Genomic DNA, 10702 nt, shown 5'->3' with positions numbered 1-10702 from the left:
GAGGGAGGAACGGGGGAGGGAGGGATGGGATGGGTTAGACCAGGGAGGGTCTCTCCAGTCCAGCCTCCTGCCTCACCCAGGGGCCAGCCAGTCCCTCTGCAGGGCCAGCCACAGGGTAGGGAGGCCGAGGCCTTCCCCTCATAAGGACACAGGAGAGCCCTGCTGGGTCAGACCAGGGAGGGTCCCTCCAGTCCAGCCTCCTGCCTCACCCAGGGGCCAGCCAGTCCCTCTGCAGGGCCAGCCACAGGGCAGGGAGGCCGAGGCCTTCCCCTCATAAGGACACAGGAGAGCCCTGCAGGGTCAGGCCAGGGAGGGTCCCTCCAGTCCAGCCTCCTGCCTCACCCAGGGGCCAGCCAGTCCCTCTGCAGGGCCAGCCACAGGGCAGGGAGGCCGAGGCCTTCCCCTCATAAGGACACAGGAGAGCCCTGCAGGGTCAGACCACGGGAGGTTCCCTCCAGTCCAGCCTCCTGCCTCACACAGGGGCCAGCCAGCCCCTCTGCAGGGCCAGCAACAGGGCAGGGAGGCCGAGGCCTTCCCCTCATAAGGACACAGGAGAGCCCTGCTGGGTCAGGCCAGGGAGGATCCCTCCAGTCCAGCCTCCTGCCTCACCCAGGGGCCAGCCAGTCCCTCTGCAGGGTCAGCCAGAGGGCAGGGAGGCCGAGGCCTTCCCCTCAGAAGGACACAGGAGAGCCCTGCTGGGTCAGACCAGGGAGGGTCCCTCCAGTCCAGCCTCCTGCCTCACCCAGGGGCCAGCCAGTCCCTCTGCAGGGCCAGCCACAGGGCAGGGAGGCCGAGGCCTTCCCCTCATAAGGACACAGGAGAGCCCTGCTGCGTCAGACCAGGGAGGGTCCCTCCAGTCCAGCCTCCTGCCTCACCCAAGGGCCAGCCAGTCCCTCTGCAGGGCCAGCAACAGGGCAGGGAGGCCGAGGCCTTCCCCTCATAAGGACATCAGGAAAGCCTTGCTGGGTCAGACCAGGGAGGGTCCCTCCAGTCCAGCCTCCTGCCTCACCCAGGGGCCAGCCAGTCCCTCTGCAGGGCCAGCAACAGGGCAGGGAGGCCGAGGCCTTCCCCTCATAAGGACATCAGGAAAGCCTTGCTGGGTCAGACCAGGGAGGGTCCCTCCAGTCCAGCCTCCTGCCTCACCCAGGGGCCAGCCAGTCCCTCTGCAGGGCCAGCAACAGGGCAGGGAGGCCGAGGCCTTCCCCTCATAAGGACTGCTGGGTCAGACCAGGGAGGGTCCCTCCAGTCCAGCCTCCTGCCTCACACAGTGGCCAGCCAGTCCCTCTGCAGGGCCAGCCACAGGGCAGGGAGGCCGAGGCCTTCCCCTCATAAGGACACAGGAGAGCCCTGCTGGGTCAGACCAGGGAGGGTCCCTCCAGTCCAGCCTCCTGCCTCACACAGCGGCCAGCCAGTCCCTCTGCAGGGCCAGCAACAGGGCAGGGAAGCTGAGGCCTTCCCCTCATAAGGACACAGGAGAGCCCTGCTGGGTCAGACCAGGGAGGGTCCCTCCAGTCCAGCCTCCTGCCTCACCCAGGGGCCAGCCAGTCCCTCTGCAGGGCCAGCAACAGGGCAGGGAGGCCGAGGCCTTCCCCTCCTAAGGACACAGGAGAGCCCTGCTGGGTCAGACCAGGGAGGGTCCCTCCAGTCCAGTCTCCTGCCTCACCCAGGGGCTAGCCAGTCCCTCTGCAGGGCCAGCAACAGGGCAGGGAGGCCGAGGCCTTCCCCTCACAAGGACACAGGAGAGCCCTGCTGGGTCAGACCAGGGAGGGTCCCTCCAGTCCAGCCTCCTGCTTCACACAGGGGCCAGCCAGTCCCTCTGCAGGGCCAGCAACAGGGCAGGGAGGCCGAGGCCTTCCCCTCATAAGGACACAGTAGAGCCCTGCTGGGTCAGACCAGGGAGGGTCCCTCCAGTCCAGCCTCCTGCCTCACCCAGGGGCCAGCCAGTCCCTCTGCAGGGTCAGCCACAGGGCAGGGAGGCCGAGGCCTTCCCCTCATAAGGACACAGGAGAGCCCTGCTGGGTCAGACCAGGGAGGGTCCCTCCAGTCGAGCCTCCTGCCTCACCCAGGGGCCAGCCAGTCCCTCTGCCGGGCCAGCATCAGGGCAGGGAGGCCGAGGCCTTCCCCTCATAAGGACACAGGAGAGCCCTGCTGGGTCAGACCAGGGAGGGTCCCTCCAGTCCAGCCTCCTGCCTCACCCAGGGGCCAGCCAGTCCCTCTGCAGGGCCAGCCACAGGGCAGGGAGGCCGAGGCCTTCCCCTCATAAGGACACAGGAGAGCCCTGCTGGGTCAGACCAGGGAGGGTCCCTCCAGTCCAGCCTCCTGCCTCACACAGGGGCCAGCCAGTCCCTCTGCAGGGCCAGCCACAGGGCAGGGAGGCCGAGGCCTTCCCCTCATAAGGACACAGGAGAGCCCTGCTGGGTCAGGCCAGGGAGGGTCCCTCCAGTCCAGCCTCCTGCCTCACCCAGGGGCCAGCCAGTCCCTCTGCCGGGCCAGCATCAGGGCAGGGAGGCCGAGGCCTTCCCCTCATAAGGACACAGGAGAGCCCTGCTGGGTCAGACCAGGGAGGGTCCCTCCAGTCCAGCCTCCTGCCTCACCCAGGGGCCAGCCAGTCCCTCTGCCGGGCCAGCAACAGGGCAGGGAGGCTAAAGCCTTCCCCTCCTCTTTCCTCCTGGCTCCGGGATCCAGAGGTTGACTGCCTCCGAATTTTGAGGCTCCGCTCAGGCACCCTGGCTAGTAGCCATTGATGATTTTACCCTCCATGAATCTACCTAATCCCCCTTTAAAGCCAACTAAATGGGCTTGGGATGACATGAGAGGGGGTTCCGCCCCCCCCCTCTAATCCGGGCTGCTTGGCAGATGCACAGTTGTCACGAGTGGCCTAGTCTTTGCAGGGCAAGAGAAGTGTTGTCCGTTTGGGTGTGAGACAGAGCCCGTGCACACGCCCGTCTTCCCCCCTCCCTCCAGTGTGTTTTTGTTATGTTGGCCTCTGTCTGGCCCGGCCCATCTCTGAGTCACAGGCAGGAGAGTCTATCAGGCAGGGCGCAAGGCTCTGGGCTGGGAAGATCTTTGGTGAATCCGGAGACACAACAAGGAGGGAGAATAAATTCAGTCTGCAGGGATTGAAAGTGCAGTTCTGAGAACGGTTCTTCCCCTCTCACAGCATCTGATTTGCAATGTCTTCTTGCTCTCCCCCCCCCCCCAAATATATTCCTTATCCAAAGTGAAATGAAAACCAGAATTTCGAAAGAATAAAATTTGAACGGAATAGGTTACCGGATGATTCACCGTCTGTGACTTTTCCACACCATCGATCGCCAATTCCCCTCTCCCCCTGGTTTAAACAAAATGAAATACATCTTTTGTTTCAAGTTTCAAGTTTTTCAGGAGGTTTCAGACTGAAATGGATACAGACTCAAATGAGAAAAGAACTGCTGGACCAGACCAGGGTCCGTCCAGTTCAGCATCCCGCTTCACATGGTGGCCTCAAGTAGTTCCCCTGGAGGGCCGCCAATGGGGCAGGGAGGCCGAGGCCTTCCCCTCATACGAACGGTACCCTCTTGCTGGCCCTGCGGAGGAGCTGGTTGGCCCCTGTGTGAGAGAGGATGCCGGACTAAATAGACTATTTGGGCTGTATCAACAGGGGCATCACATCAAAATCACAAGATGTCATAGTCCCATTGTATACGGCACTGGTCAGACCACACCTGGAGTACTGTGTGCAGTTCTGGAGGCCTCACTTCAAGAAGGATGTGGATAAAATTGAAAGGGTGCAGAGGAGAGCGACGAGGATGATCTGGGGCCAAGGGACCAAGCCCTATGAAGATAGGTTGAGGGACTTGGGAATGTTCAGCCTGGAGAAAAGGAGGTTGAGAGGGGACATGATAGCCCTCTTTAAGGATTTGAAAGGGTGTCACTTGGAGGAGGGCAGGATGCTGTTTCTGCTGGCTGCAGAGGAGAGGACACGCAGTAATGGGTTTAAACTTCAAGTACAATGATATAGGCTAGATATCAGGAAAAGGTTTTTCACAGTCAGAGTAGTTTAGCAGTGGAATAGGCTGCCTAAGGAGGTGGTGAGCTCCCCCTCACTGGCAGTCTTCAAGCAAAGGTTGGATACACACTTTTCTTGGATGCTTTAGGATGCTCAGGGCTGATCCTGCGTTGAGCAGGGGGTTGGACTAGATGGCCTCTGTTGCCCCTTCCAACTCTATGATTCTATGACTAATGGTCTGATCCAGCAGGGCTCTTTTTATGGTTTTATGATGGCCTCAACCTCCCTGCCCTATTGTTGGCCCTCCAGAGGAACTCACTGGCCACTATGTTATCCAGGATGGACTGGATGTACCCTCACTGGTTGGATCCTGCAGAGTTCACCCGGTTTTCCCCTTAATGGCCACAAGCAATTCTTGCATGGTTATACCTCAGAATGGGGGCACAGCTGGGATACTTACTCCTGCCTCAATCTACCCCCTTTCTCTTTCCCCCTCAGCTAAGTATCAGTTCATCATTTGTTTGGGTTCAACTCTGGGGGTAAAACATAGTAAAGGAAATAAAAAACGTTAAAATTAAAATGCATCCCTAATTGAGGAAACCAAGAGGAATTCAAGACTGTGTCACTGTGCTCCGTACTATTTTTAATTAGTCTCATTAATCTTTAATCTTGACAGTTTTATTTCCTTTACTATGTTTTTTCCTCCTTATGAGTTGAACCCAAAGGAATGATGAGCTGATAAACTTAGCAAGACAGATTATTTCTGTACAACCCTTGGATCTGGGAAACATGTTTATTATGCTGTGTACTAATCCATGACGACTGAGAGGGGATTTCATAACCATCTTCAAGTATTGAAAAGGATGCCATATAGAGGATGGAGCAGAGGTGTTCTCCCTTGCCCTGGAGGGTCGGGCCAGAATGAATGGGATGTAATTAATTCAAAAGAAATTCCATCTGAACATCCGGAAGAAGTTCCTGACAGTTAGAGTGGTTCCTCAGTGGAACAGGCTTCCTCGGGAGGTGGTGGGTTCTGCATCTTTGGACATTTTTAAACAGAGGCTGGAGAGCCATCTGACAGAGAGGCTGATTCTGTGAAGGCTCAAGGGGGTGGCAGGTGACAGTGGGTGAGCAAGAGGGTTGTGAATGTCCTGCACAGTGCAGCGGGTTGGACTAGATGACCCAGGAGGTCCCTTCCAACTCTATGATTCTATGACCCACTCTCTTAGATATGTGGCCTTGTAACTCCTATTACATTGTGCACACAAAATCTTACACCTGGAATAAAGCTGAGTTGGGCTTAAAGGTACCGCAGGACTCAAACTGTGTTCTCCCACAAGTCTTGCCCTCTATCAGGCATTCAGGTGGCGACTCCTCCTGCTTTCGGGCTGCTCAGTTTAACGCTGTGTAGGGGAGACCGCCGGAACCCTCCCGGCCAAACACCACCGCGCATAGCGCAAGCTAGCTGTTGCTTTAAGTAGGTTCACACAATGTAATTTTTGCATTGCTCAACGGAGCGTGTTCATACCACCGCTTCGCTTCAGCTGTTTCAGATGACTGGTGGGTTCCAGGTTTCTGCCAGTCAAAGCCTTCTCGCACGCCGATTGGATTCGGAGTAATCCGCCGTAAAGAACAAATAAATGGACTCGCTTTGAAGCAGGCTTAAGTGCTGACGAACAGGCGCTGCCATTGTTTGTCGACGTTAACCACAGAGGCATTAAGAGCGTGCATGCGTACAGGGTAGCTCTCCCCTGCCTCTGGAAGTCACAGGGGTAGCATGTTTAGTGGTTAAGCCATTTGGGAGCCTCTCGCAGGCGAAGAAATTCCTCTCCCACTTTCAAAGTCTGGTGCTCCGGAATTTGACAGAGGGCTTAGGTTTCACGGGTCCCTAAATGAGAGATGAATGACAACTCGGGCAGAAGTGAGGGACATTTGCTGTACCTCCGCTTGGCAAAATGGGTATTTCTAGAAGAGTTGGTTGTTATAGGCCACTTTTCTCTACCCGAAGGAGTCTCAAAGCGGCTTCCAATCCTTTCCTCTCCCCACAACAGACACCCTGTGAGGGAGGTGAAGCTGAGAGAGCCCCGAGATTACTGAAGAAGAAGAGTTGGTTCTTAGATGCCACTTTTCTCTACCCAAAGGAGTCTCAAATTGACTTCCAGTCGCCTTCCCTTTCCTCTCCCCACAACAGGCCCCCTGTGAGGTGGGGGAGGCTGAGAGAGCCCTCAGATTGCTGCTCAGTCAGAACAGAAGATTTAGTTCTTATATGCCGCTTTTCACTGGCTCAAGGAGTCTCAAAGCAGCTTACAATTCCTCTCCCAACAACAGACATCCTGTGAGGGAGGTGAGGCTGAGAGAGCCCTGAGATTACTGAAGATGAGTTGGTTCTTATATGCTGCTTTTCTCTACCCGAAGGAGTCTCAAAGCGGCTTAGTCGCCTCTCCCCACAACAGACATCCTGTGAGGGAGGGGAGGCTGAGAGAGCCCTGAGATTACTGAAGAAGAAGCAGAGTTGGTTCTTATATGCCGCTTTTCTCTACAAGAAGGAGGCTCAAAGCGGCTTAGTCGCCTCTCCCCACAACAGACACCCTGTGAGGGAGGGGAGGCTGAGAGAGCCCTGAGATTACTGAAGAAGAGGAAGAGTTGGTTCTTATATGCCGCTTTTCTCTACCCGAAGGAGTCTCAAAGCGGCTTAGTCGCCTCTCCCCACAACAGACATCCTGTGAGGGAGGCGAGGCTGAGAGAGCCCTGAGATTACTGAAGAAGAAGAGTTGGTTCTTATATGCCGCTTTTCTCTACCCGAAGGAGTCTCAAAGCGGCTTAGTCGCCTCTCCCCACAACAGACATCCTGTGAGGGAGGCGAGGCTGAGAGAGCCCTGAGATTACTGAAGAAGAAGAAGAGTTGGTTCTTATATGCCGCTTTTCTCTACAAGAAGGAGGCTCAAAGCGGCTTAGTCGCCTCTCCCCACAACAGACATCCTGTGAGGGAGGCGAGGCTGAGAGAGCCCTGAGATTACTGAAGAAGAAGAAGAGTTGGTTCTTATATGCCGCTTTTCTCTACCCGAAGGAGTCTCAAAGCGGCTTAGTCGCCTCTCCCCACAACAGACATCCTGTGAGGGAGGCGAGGCTGAGAGAGCCCTGAGATTACTGAAGAAGAAGAAGAGTTGGTTCTTATATGCCGCTTTTCTCTACCCGAAGGAGTCTCAAAGCGGCTTAGTCGCCTCTCCCCACAACAGACATCCTGTGAGGGAGGCGAGGCTGAGAGAGCCCTGAGATTACTGAAGAAGAAGCAGAGTTGGTTCTTATATGCCGCTTTTCTCTACCCAAAGGAGCCTCAAAGCGGCTTACAGTCGCCTTCCCTTTCCGCTCCCCACAACAGACACCCTGTGGGGTGGGTGAGGCTGAGAGAGCCCTGAGATTACTGAAGAAGAAGAAGAGTTGGTTCTTATATGCCGCTTTTCTCTACAAGGAGGCTCAAAGCAGCTTACAGTCGCCTTCCCTTTCCGCTCCCCACAACAGACACCCTGTGAGGTGGGTGAGGCTGAGAGAGCCCTGAGATTCCTGCTTGGTTTGAACAGCTTCATCAGTGCTGTGGGGAGCCCAAGGCCACCCAGCTGGTTGCATGTGGGGAAGCATGGAATCAAACCCGGCTTGCCATTATAGAAACCTCTCTCCTGACTGATTTATAGCTCAGCAACGGAAACAAGAATCTCTGACTCAGAATAGATCGTGTTAAGTTTCTGCAGCACTCTCAGGGAACCTTGGCGGTGGGAGAACTGCTCAGCTGTGTCATGTCGCATGTAAACCCCCCCCCCCATTAGCCAGCATGAAACCTGGCAAACTTGAGGACATCAGAACCCAACAGCTGGATTCAAGGCAGCTGCCAAAGAAAAGCTTGGACCCTCCAATGATTCCTTCCCGAAAGTCTTATTTGCCTCTAAGGTGCTACCGGACTTGAGTCTGATTGCTCTAGGGCAGGCCAACATAGCCTCCTTCTTAAAAAGTAAAGTGAAAGGAAGCAGGAAAAGTAAGCCAGCCACAAGGAAGAGTTGCTCAAGGCCGTGTCTGCACTGATTTTTCCTTCTCTGCTGACCACAGGGGCACAGCAATCATTGTGGGAAGCCTTGACGGAATGAGAAGAGCTGGTATTTTACAAGCCGCTTTTTGTTACTTGAAGGATGCGGCTTTCAAACACCTTCCCCGCCCTCTCCCCGCAACAGACATCCTCTGAGGTAGGTGGGGCTGAGAGAGCTTTAAAAGAACTGCTCTGCAAAAGCCCTAAGAGAATCGCAGGTCACCCAGCAGGCACACGGAGGAGGAGAGGGAGAAATCAAACCCAGCTTGCCGGAACAGAAGCCGCTGCTCTTAACTACAACACCAAGCTGGGTATTTTCTCAAGAACATTCTGTCTCAACATCCGGAAGAAGTTCCTGACAGTTAGAGCTGTTCCTCAGTGGAACAGGCTTCCTCGGGAGGTGGTGGGTTCTCCATCTTTGGAGGCTGATTCTGTGAAGGTTCAAGGGGGTGGCAGGTGACAGTGGATGAGCGATAGGGTTGGGAATGTCCTGCATAGTGCAGTGGGTTGGACTAGAGGACCCAGGAAGTCCCTTCCAACTCTTATGGTTCTGTGAAAAGGTTGTTGTTGTTAGGTGCGAAGTCGTGTCCGACCCATCGGGACCCCATGGACAATGATCCTCCAGGCCTTCCTGTCCTCTACCATTCCTCGGAGTCCATTTAAGTTTGCACCTACTGCTTCAGTGACTCCATCCAGCCACCTCATTCTCTGTCGTCCCCTTCTTCTTTTGCCCTCCATCGCTCCCAGCATCAGGCTCTTCTCCAGGGAGTCCTTCCTTCTCATGAGGTGGCCAAAGTCTTTGAGTTTCATCTTCAGGATCTGGCCTTCTAAGGAGCAATCAGGGCTGATCTCCTCTAGGACTGACCGGTTTGTTCGCCTTGCAGTCCAAGGGACTCGCAAGAGTCTTCTCCAGCACCAGAGTTCAAAAGCCCCAATTCTTTGACGCTCGGATTGTCAACCTTGTGAAAAGGTATGATGTGTTTCTTGGCTATGGAACTTGCCTGTGGCCTAGCGTAGCTACCGGCAACCCGCCGAAGACAAGCTGGGTATTAGAACAGTATTGCAGCAGCTACAATAGCTCCTAGTAAAGCCCCAGGTTCACTTCAAGGTTTCATTTTTGACCTTTAAGGCCACACACAGTCTGGGCCCCGCCATGCCTAAGGGCCTGCCTATCTGAATATGTCCCCAGAGAAGGCTCTACTCAGTGATGGTGAAACTCCAGGTGGTCCCTGGCCCCCGAGAAATCCAACTGGCCTCGACCTGCCTGGTGGAACGAGCTCCCGGAGACCATCAGGGCCCTAATGGACCTTAGAGAGTTCCGTCGGGCCTGCAAGACGGAGCTCTTCCGCCAGGCTTATGTCTGAGGCCCTTCTGGACAAATAAACAACAAAACCATCCGGGGGGCATCCCTCTGCTGCAAGTGAGTAGCAGCTTCATCGACAGACGGCACACTCATGGGGGACCTAGTCTTTGGCTACTGGCTGAGCCAACAGCTCACAGATATGGTCATGAACGCCATTATGATATTAACCGTTTTAACTACCCAGAGTTGTATGGAAGGGCAGCATAAAAACCTAAATAAATAAATAGTTTAAAAAGTATTATTTCATACATAAATGCTGTATATCCCCCCCCCCAAGACATCAGGTGTGCTAGGGGCAGCCTAGAAATCTGTTCCACTTCATATTTCTGGTAAAGCCTTGGACGAGGAGCTGATCTCATGGCTTAAGTGCCACTCAGGGCGGCTGTCCCACCCCCAAGTGCCACCTCCTCCAACCGGCTTGCCTGTCTGTCAAGCGGCTAGCCAATCACCTTCTGTCCCCCGCCCCTGACCACCCCCTCCTCCTTCCACTTCTCTCTGAGGCTCGGAGGCTGCAGATCCCTGCTGCGGGAGAGCTGCTCCTGCCGGGGAGTTCCCTGCCTGGGGGCCTCCAGCCTTTCCAGGTCCTGGGAGGAGGGAGAGGCCATCTGCAGAGTTCTTCCACTCCACCCTCTCCCCAATCTAGCACTCGTCGTATTCCTGAATGCAACGGGTTTTGTCCCTAGTTAATAAATAAATGATGTAGAAAAGCTAAAGTGAGTCTGGTAGCACCTTAAGAGACTGACGTGACGTTTAGGGCCCTGAACATTCACGAAACAAAGCTCAGAAACTCATCCCCGTGACATCTTGTCGGTCTTAACACTGAACGGATTCTGCAGGGCCGCAGACTAGGTCAGTGGTCCCCATCCTTTTTATTACTGGGGACCAGTCAATACTTGACAATTTTACTGAGGTGCGAGGTAGTCTTTTGCCGAGGGACGTTGCTGCCGCCTGAGCCCCTGCTCCACTTGGTTTTCCGCCTGTGCCCCTGACTTCCTGCCGCCCACTGGGGGGTGCTGCCAGCAGCAGCTGCACAGTGCCATGTCGAGAGGGAGCCCCAGCCATGGTGGCCGCTGGAGAGCACCAAATAGGAGCCGGCAGCAGAGTGGCAGGGCAGCCCCCGAAGCACCAACCGGGGAGGAGGACGAGGAGGAGCCGTGGCCTGGTACTGACTAATCCATAAACCGGTCCCCGGACAGGGGGTTGGGGACAGCTGGACTAGATGACCCTAGAGGACCCTTCCACCTCTATGACTCTGTGAAGGTCTCTGAGGACCCTT

Source organism: Paroedura picta, chromosome 1 (genome assembly GCF_049243985.1).
Source record: "Paroedura picta isolate Pp20150507F chromosome 1, Ppicta_v3.0, whole genome shotgun sequence".
NCBI lineage: Eukaryota > Metazoa > Chordata > Lepidosauria > Squamata > Gekkonidae > Paroedura > Paroedura picta.
This window is presented reverse-complemented; position numbering follows the sequence as displayed.